The sequence below is a fragment of the Talpa europaea genome, assembly GCF_964194135.1.
Source record: "Talpa europaea genome assembly, chromosome: 8".
NCBI classification, from domain to species: Eukaryota; Metazoa; Chordata; class Mammalia; order Eulipotyphla; family Talpidae; genus Talpa; species Talpa europaea.
In genome coordinates this window covers 79,025,071-79,034,597 of record NC_140075.1, presented here as the reverse complement: position 1 = coordinate 79,034,597, position 9,527 = coordinate 79,025,071, and positions in this window count along the sequence as shown.

The following is a 9,527-nucleotide window of genomic DNA, read 5'->3' as shown; positions in this document are numbered from 1 at the left end:
GTTTCATGATATGAACTGGAATCAAAGAAATGACTACACTTCTTTGGATGTAAGTGAGCTTTTAAATCAGAGGGTGAATGTATCAAACACTGTTCTTTGTGAAGGAATGAATATGAGCCAATGCTAATTTCATATCTCTGTTCTCTCAGGAAATTCACTAATATTTAGAGTGAAAAGAAAATGAAGCTTGCCCTTATGGTTTAAAAATAAAAATCATTCTGACAAAAATATTTTATTGGAAAACCTGTGCTTCTTTGCCAAGTTATCTTAGTTCGCAATAATAATAATGACAGCAACAACTGACATTTATTGAGTACATAATATGTGACAAGCACTCTTTTTAAGTATTTTGCATGTATTAATTTAATTCTTAAAACATCACTGAAAAATTCTTTCCATTTTACATAAAAATAAACAGAACAGGGATCATTTATCATAGAAATTCCTGAGTTATATACTTTTGGGAATATACTATTTGGAAAAATAGCTTTCCTGTCCCAAGACAGAGGGACTCTCTAGATAAGTAGTGTTATCTAGATAAGTAGTGGTATATCTAAAAAATTTATGTGTGCCTCAAATGAGTACAGGGAAGAGAATATGAATTAAAAGAAATCTGGCTTAAATAGATGACTGGATCAAGAAGATGTGGTACATATACACCATGGAATATTACTCAGCATTCAAAAAAGATAAACACATGCAATTTGCAGCAACATGGATGGCGCTGGAAGGGATCATGCTCAGCGAAATAAGCCAGAAAGAAAAAGAAAAATACTGGATGGTCTCACTCATAGCAGGAATCTAGAAAACTTAAATAAGGGACCAGGAAAAAGAATAACTATAAGAAAGAAAATAAATAAGAAAAGGATTGGGGTCAAAATGAGGGGATTGCAATTGTATGGGGAATATAAAAATAAAATTTATTTTTTAAAAAAAAGAAATCTGTGTTAGCAGTATACAGAGGTTTTCCAGTAGAAACAAAGATCGGTCTTCAGTACAGCATGCCAGCACTATGATCCAAAAGACCAGTTGAGTCTGCTCGCACCCCAGATATTATCATTTTGGTGACCAAACCATACTTGTAATTGTTATAAAAGCCACCTGTATGAATATAACCAACCAACTTACTGGAAAGGAGCAAGGAGTTAGAGAAGTGATGGGGTTAGGATGTGACAGGGAGCATTACTAGAATTTATCTAAAATAAGCTGCTATAGAAAATATCTGTTATTTACACTTGAAAGACTGACACCATTAATAAGCAAGCCCTCTTAACCGTCTCAATAACTAACAAGGGATATTTAAATAAGGTAATTGTATCATAAAAAAAAACAGAGAAATGTATTTTCTGAGCACTTCTGAGATGTTGTAAATTTGCCACTACATCACAGTTAGACGTTTTATATTTCTTAAGTTGATTCAAACATATGAAATAAAATATTATGTTATCTTTAAAGAGGTTTAAGTGAAGAAGCCCTCTGGTTATTTCATTATCTAGATATCTGGACCAGGAGAATCCTATCTGATTATTAAAGACTCTAGCAGGTCCAGCTTAATTTCCAGACTTGTAAATTCAAATTATTTCCTCCCACTCTCAACAATGACTTTCCCAAACATTTTCCATTCTCCTTGAAGTCCAGGATAACTTCACAGTTTCAGAACTTGCCATGACTTCACAGTTCTCAGAAAAATGATCCATTAAGTATGGATTTCAGAACTCCAGATATATAAAACTTAACGCATTTACCTCATGTCTTTCTTCTTCTCTCATATTATAATGGCAGAAATACCCATCATGACATTAGACAATAGTGACACTGAATAAATCTCAATTGGACTCACTGTATTCTTATTTCTTCTAAAAGCAATTATCTTTAATTAGAATTCTATTAATGTTTAACAGGCCCACATAGCTCACATTTGATAAACAAAATAATCTCAAAAAACAAAATAAAAATAACATTTATATTGTGATTGTATTTTCTCTTCCCAGCAAAATTCTCAAAAAAACAAAAAGCAAAATAGATGAATTAGTTGTACAATCTCTACATTCTTCCTTCATTTATCCTCAGCAACCCAAGATCTACTTTCTCTTCTCATCATAAAGCTGAAATTGCTCTCACTTAAACCATATTCAGCTATTTATTGTGAAATGAAATAGTAGTTTGATGTTTTTGTAGCATTTGATATAGTTTATACTGTTTCTTTAGAAGGTTATGACTATGTGTATTTGTGTGTGTGTATGTGCATGCCTGCATGTGCTTCCATGACTTTTCACATTTTAGTTTCCCCCATCCTTTTGGCCTCTGCCTTTCAACCCATTATTAGGATTTTTAATGGTTATCTCACCTCATTAAAAAAAAAAAGATTGCAACTACTTACTGTCAGTGATGATTTGAAAGAGGAAATGATCACTCATAATTTTCATTGGTTTTCATTAGTTCAACTGTTTGCAAATTTTCCTTGTTCCCTTTTGAAATCCAGTCTTTCTACCACTTTCTCTCCCAGCCAACTGTTATTCTACTTTTTTATCACTATAGATCAGTTTTCATTTTTTATAATTCATGAAAATGGAATCATACAGTATGTACTTTTTCCATCAGGCTTATTTTCACTTATGGTAACTATTTTGTGGTTCATCTATATTTTTCCATACGTTGCTAATTCATTTCTTTTATTGCTGGGTAATATCTCATTCTATGGGAAACATTTTGTTAACTATTTTATTTGGGGCTAAATATTGGGTTATTTCCAAATTTGAGCTTTTGTAAATGATGTGACTGAACATTTGTGAACAAATATTTATGGAGATACATGTTTTCATTTCTCTTGGATAAATTCCTAGGAATAGAATGACTGGGTTGTATAAGCATATGCTGAAATTTTAATGAAAGTGCCAAACTGTTATTCAAAGCGACTGTATCATTTTACATTCCCACTAATATGATTTCCAACTGTTTTATACCCTTCCCAACACATGGATAGTCAGATCTCTTAAATATTCCAGTCTTGGAACACCTTGGTTTTACATTCATTTGTTGATAGATATTTAGGTTTTGATTCTATTGTACAATCTCATTTGAATTCTCATATAGTTGTTTTTTAATTTTGCCCAAAGTTACCAGTTGGAGGATTGGTCTGAATGAAGGACTATACCAATATTCTTAATGCTACTATCTCAGATCCAATTTTAAGATCATCCTCAGCAGTTAGGTATAGCCTGAGGTACTCAGATGATGGAGGGGAATGATCTGTTCTTTAAGCCTTCTTATATTCTTCTCTTCTAATAACTGAGCAAGGTAGAGTACTGAGAAAGATTAAAAAAAATGGTAATTTTTTATTAACATTTAATCACCACTTTTTAAAAATTGATATCTTCCAAATCCTGGGGCCATTGACATGTATAAATAGGTTTATCAGGACAAACTCTTCTCACAGTCATGGTTTAATAAGAGGGGCAAATGCTGGCAGAAAGATGGCTTAAGGGTCTGAATATAGACAGATGGAAATGGAATGCTGTGATATAAAGTTTGTCACTTGACTTTTCCTGTTAGTATGTAAGAGCCTGACTTAAACTTTGATACTGAAGCTAGCTCAATAAACACAATGCCAGCCACACTACTACATAAGAACCAGGATGGCTCCCCTCATTAAAACTCCTTTTTTCTAATTGATTTAGTTATCAGACCAATTGGGATGTCTTGTGTTATTTTCCTTACTCCTTTCCTTTCTTCTTCTATTTCTACTTCTTTTTTTTCTCTCTTCCCGAGCTTTGAATTCAGCAACAAAGACTGAACTCAAGAAACTGCAGACTTCTTCCACCCTTCACCCCAATAAAAGTTGGAGCCTAGGTCTATGCCTATGCAGTTTTTCTATTCCCTATTTTATCTTCTTCACCCAACCCCACTTCATGACCTCATGGTGGTCCAGGTGTGGTGCATAAGTTCCAGGTCTTCTAAGTAATCAACCTCTATTTTTTCAGAGTTTTCTGAGACTTCTTGCTGAAGGGCATTTTGCTATCAAAGCCTGTACAGTTGTAATATTGGTTTAAAAGTGGAAATGTCTATGGGAAACTCCCCCGGGCCCAGATTAGTGGTGCCAGGAATTTCTAGTCAATAGCATGTTATCAATAAGCTGAGACAAAGACAAAATAATGCAAAATTTCCCCCCATTAGGTATCTTCGAATTCAGACAGTCACTTTTTCATATTTGGCTGAGGGCTCTATAAAGGCAAAATAAAAGACATAGTATAGTACTGTTATCTAGACTGACAACACACAATTCCAATTATTCATTCTTTCTCCTTCATTGTAGTATTCATTCTCAAGAAGGGTTGGGTGAACTACAAATTATCTCAAGAGGGAGGTTGGAGCCAGGATTTTTTAGTTTTCTGTAGATTTTTACTTCCCTAGATTTAAAAAAAAAAAGATTTATTTTTTTATTTATACAATAGCTGGGGTACAGGCCAGAGGCACAGGAGGGTTGAGAGGATTCACCAGAGACAGAGTGGGGAGCAGAACAGGCAGATGGACTGAAAGCACTGCTGAGGGGAACAGTGGGCGAGACAGGAGAGGTCTGCTGTGCCATGTGGAAATCTCCATGGCCGGCCAGGAATCGAACCCGTGCTGCAGAGGCTGCGGACAGCTTCACAGCACTGTGCTCAACCCACTGCGCCACCGGGAGGCCCTTCCTTAGCTTTTTCTTATCTTTTGGGACAAGATGGTCAGAAAAGGACCATTCAATATCCAGTTACATTTCCAAGAATGGAAAACTGGCAATGATAGATATGCTGCTTTTTTTTCTTTTGTGAATTTTATGCTTATTATAGACAAACCTATTTTAAAAAAATCATCAGAGATTGATTTGATGTTTCCAAATATACATGTTATAGGTGTCTCATGTAAATTTTAAAACTCACTATTCCAAAATTATATTTTCCACAATCTTTGACTTCTAAAACAAATTAACTTCTTACAACATCTGAAGTTATTTTGCTAAAAAAACCTACATTTTTTCTTTCCCTGTGGTTATTTTAACATCATATTGCTACAACATAGTTTCAATTGTAATTATTGGAACCCCATAATGACAAAATATCACAACATATTTCTGTTTATTTGTAAGAATAGACGGAAGCAATGGTTACTAAGAAGCAGTAAAAAATAAAATTGACAGTAAAATAGTATTTTCTTTGTTTTGGTATCTCTGATGTTCGTTTGGATTATTTCCTACTCTAAAAGATATCACATCCAATAAGACAGAAATGATAACATAAATGTGTATATATATATATATATATAATATCTATGTAAGATTGAAATCCTCTCAAATCTCAGCACAATAGAAGTTTATTTCTCACACATATGCAGTATAATCATAGTAAAATAGGGCCAAAATAGGGGGCAGGAAAAGAAACCAGCAGTGGGTGCCTAAACTGAGCCCTATTCTCCATCTTTAACAAGATATATAGATGATATAGATATAGATAGATGATAGATATAGATAGATATACATGATATAGATATAGACGCTCAGTATATACGTATATACCCATATATACGTGTGTGTGTGTGTATACGTCTCAGTCCCATGGAAAGTTCCAGCAAAAAGATCTAGAAAAAAAAAAAAAAGAAATGGCCCATCCCTCCGGTTGTTCTCTCCCCTACACTTTAAAAAAGACTCATTCTCACTCCAAGTCAGCCAATCCAGAGTTTTGTTCAGTCACTGGATAAGCACAGATTTCAGGATCTTCAAATCATTGACTTTCCTCTAACTGGTAAAGAAATGGCTCCATGGAACCCAACAATCTATGAACTTGAACAATAAGTTTTCTATCTCCCAGATACCCACCCCAATAATACTCTTCATTTACTTAAATATTTCCATTTTTGATAAATGTTTAGTTTTGATAAGTGTTTAGTTTCGATAAATGTTTAGCTAACATGGGGAGATGATCATAATCTCTTAAGTAAACATGAAATGACATAGTTTTACAGTTTATAATCAATTTTATTTATTTATATTAATGGGGATAAAACAAAAAATAGGTGACATTTGTAGTTACTTTCGTATCATGTTCTATATAATTGGTTATGAAAGTTAGTTTTCCTATTTGTTCAGCAAAGAGGTTCCAGATTAATTATAGTAGTTCTTAAAATCCCTCCAGTTAGAAAAATTTATGCACCTCAGTTGCTATAGTCTCTGACTGAATCTCTAACTTTCTTAATCAAAGATTGAAAAGACAATCCCTTCACACTTGAAGAATATTAAATTCAATGTAATGCTTACTATGAATTCTGGAATGTTATGATTGTATTCATTTATTTTCAACATTTTCTCCCGACATGAATAGAAAATAACCTTCCTTCTAACTCAAGGTCCTTTGTCGTTTGTTATCAGAAAAAAAAGTAAAGTTAATGTGAATGAGACAGAGTTGGGGGGTGGGGAGAAAGAGAGGGAAAAAAGGGAGACAGGGAGAGAATACCAGCTTCTCTAGTGGTGCAACGCTGAAGAACAAAGGTAAATGCTGTAACTATGACAGAGCAAAGTCATTATGGGTTTTATTTCCCAGCCGGTTAGGAGTTTCATTTACTCAAACCGTTTTTGAAGCAATCAGATATTTAGCCAGCCCAGATAAAGAAAAACTTATATCTTCCTAAGAGAATGAATTAGGTTCTGATGAATGAATAGGAGAGGACTAGATAATTTTATTTTTATACTAAATTTCATGACATAGAACACTCTTGATAGAAAAATCAATCATGTGAAATGCCTCCTGTCTTCAGAAATAGAATGATTAAAAGTGCTTCTAAAGAGAAAAACATTAGATTTTAACAAATTTCAGATGATTTATCTTCCTTTACAAATGTTTATTGAACAAAGACAGAATAAAAATGGCATTGCATATCAGAATTTTCTTTTCAGAAAAGGATCTTTTCAGGAAAGAATCAGGGGGATGGTATAAGAAGGTAACAGAAGAGGAATTTGAAGATGGCCTTATGAGTACATTAAGACAGTCATTTCATGGAGAATAATGTATGGCCCTTGATACTGTTTTACTTTTTATTTCTAATTTTTTGTTGTAAAATATAGGGAGGTAGACATGTTTGAAAGTGATTCTAATACAACTTGAAGATAATATCATGATCTGAAAGAAAAAGAGCTAAAGCAGAAGAGTGATAGGCATGATCAAACACATAAAAACATGTAAAGACCCAGAAAAGAATAGAGGATAGAACACCAAAAAGACAAATAGGAAAGCACTTCTGCGATTTCAGGATCAAGTTTTTAAAATTATTTTTATTTTTTGAACATGAAAAAAGAGCAAAGACTTCAGAAATCTAGCCATAGCTGCACCTGCTGATGCTGCTGGGGAGTAGTCAAATTGCAACCTATTGCTGCTCTATAGCAGTAGTTAAAGTGGTACCCAAACTTAACATCAAAGATTAAATGTTGGCAACTCAGAAGATATTTTGTTAAACTATATAATATCATCATTTAGGTATGATCATTACAAATAATTTGTAGGTAGGACTAAATTTCAATGAAAAATACATTATGCTTATATTATTTCAATTTGATTTCAAAATATATATTTTACAAATAATGTTTGCATCCATTATTATAGAATTCAAATTAATTTTACAATTTTGAATTTTGAGATACAGGTAAGATATGCCAATATAAAAACCTAGTTTTATCAACTTAGCTGCATCTTCATGAAATTTTGATTATGCTAGATAGCTATTCTACAAGCATTTTCTATGAAAAAAATTTAGTTCTCAAGAATCATTGGTAAAAGTATACAGAAAAGCAAACAGGATTAGTCAAGTAAAATAAATTTTTCATTCTTATTGATAACAGGAATATAAACAAAGGCCTTATTTAAAAAATAACTTGAATAACCTTATTTCTGAAAACTGTAGAGACTAAAAATAAAATATCTGCTGTAAAGTACGAGGAACAGTATTTAGCAGAGCATTTAATGATTGGCATGATGACTAAATTGAGTAATATTTGTGACTCTATAACTTTCCCCACCCACAAAATTTACATGTGTATATAGAAGTTATATTATGCAAATATATACCTACATACAGATTAAACACAAATACAAACACTATACTTTTCAAAATCTTTAGCCCTAGTGAGATAGTGTTTGAGATTAAACATGTGTTTAACTGTGAAGGAAAATAAACATTTCATAATGTGAAATACAAAAGAACGATTATCAGCACTCCTATCTAGAATTAGGTTTAATTAGGAAGATTGTAATATTTTTAAAATGTCCAGAAACACACTCTATGACTAAATCTGATGTTCAATATTATGTAATATTTCTATAAAATGTTCAAGAATCCATTATTATTGAAATTGACTATAATAGAGTTGGATCTTGGTAACTGTTATGGAGTTGAAAAGAAGATATATGTTTATTATGCAAATAAATTAATGGGGAAATAAAAATAAGTAGCAGTCTACCTATTTGCAGATGGGAGAGGTGTTATTCAAAGGTTTGAGATGCAGAGTTAGTATATAAACTCCCCTCTGAAGAGGTCTTCAAGTCTCCAAGAAAATACTGTGTTGGCTCTTTCTTCTCTCTATATAAGAATTTTCATGCACCCTTATTTTAGTATATACTAACTTGAATTATAATAGTTTACTTTTTTTTTCCTTCATAAGTCTTAGGTTATTATGACACAAGCCAATTCTCTATAACCTCCATGTATCTTTATCACCTAAACCTGTAGCTCACATCTAACATATTTTTTTCCTATTTGAAAGCAAGAGGTGAGAGTAAAGGATGAAAGGAAGGAAGATTAGAGAAACTCATAAATAGTATTATCGGTAGTATTACTGTGAAGCATGAGACAAAGTTTAGAAGATAAAACCAGGTCATACACACATAGCAAACACATACCTTATAGTATTGTCGTAGTTTCTCCCACTTCTGTCTTTATACCCATTGACTTCATAAGCAGTTCAACAAGGAATGCATGAATAATTATGTGGCTTGTGGGGGAAAATGTTAGATAATTAATTTGTCGCTTTGAGTGGATTAATGATGTATTCTAATCTTGGTAACTGATTATTGCAAAATAATCATTATGCTATAGTGTGCTAACGTATTTGCTTGAAACTAATTGTTGTGAACTTTCTATCTGTACCCAATGAGCTGTCTATGAATTATTAAAATGCTAAGTAGGGAGAAATTGTTTAGTTAGCAAATTAATCTATAATGCATGAAATAAAAGCTGCTGAAAAGCACAACCTTTTCATTAAATATTTTAGGTCACCATATTCCATATTTTGATCTCCATGACATTCAGATAACTGGTTGAAATGTTAAAAATTCAGTCAATGCTGAAGTTGTTTATACCTGTCTCAAGCCAAACATCTAGTTTGACATTTTGGACTGAATTGCTGAATTGATCATTTGTCTTGACATCAAGTAGATAAACTGATGTTACTTCAAAAACACACACACACTTAAACAGTGGCAGTTTTCAGTTTTAAAAAATTTTTATTC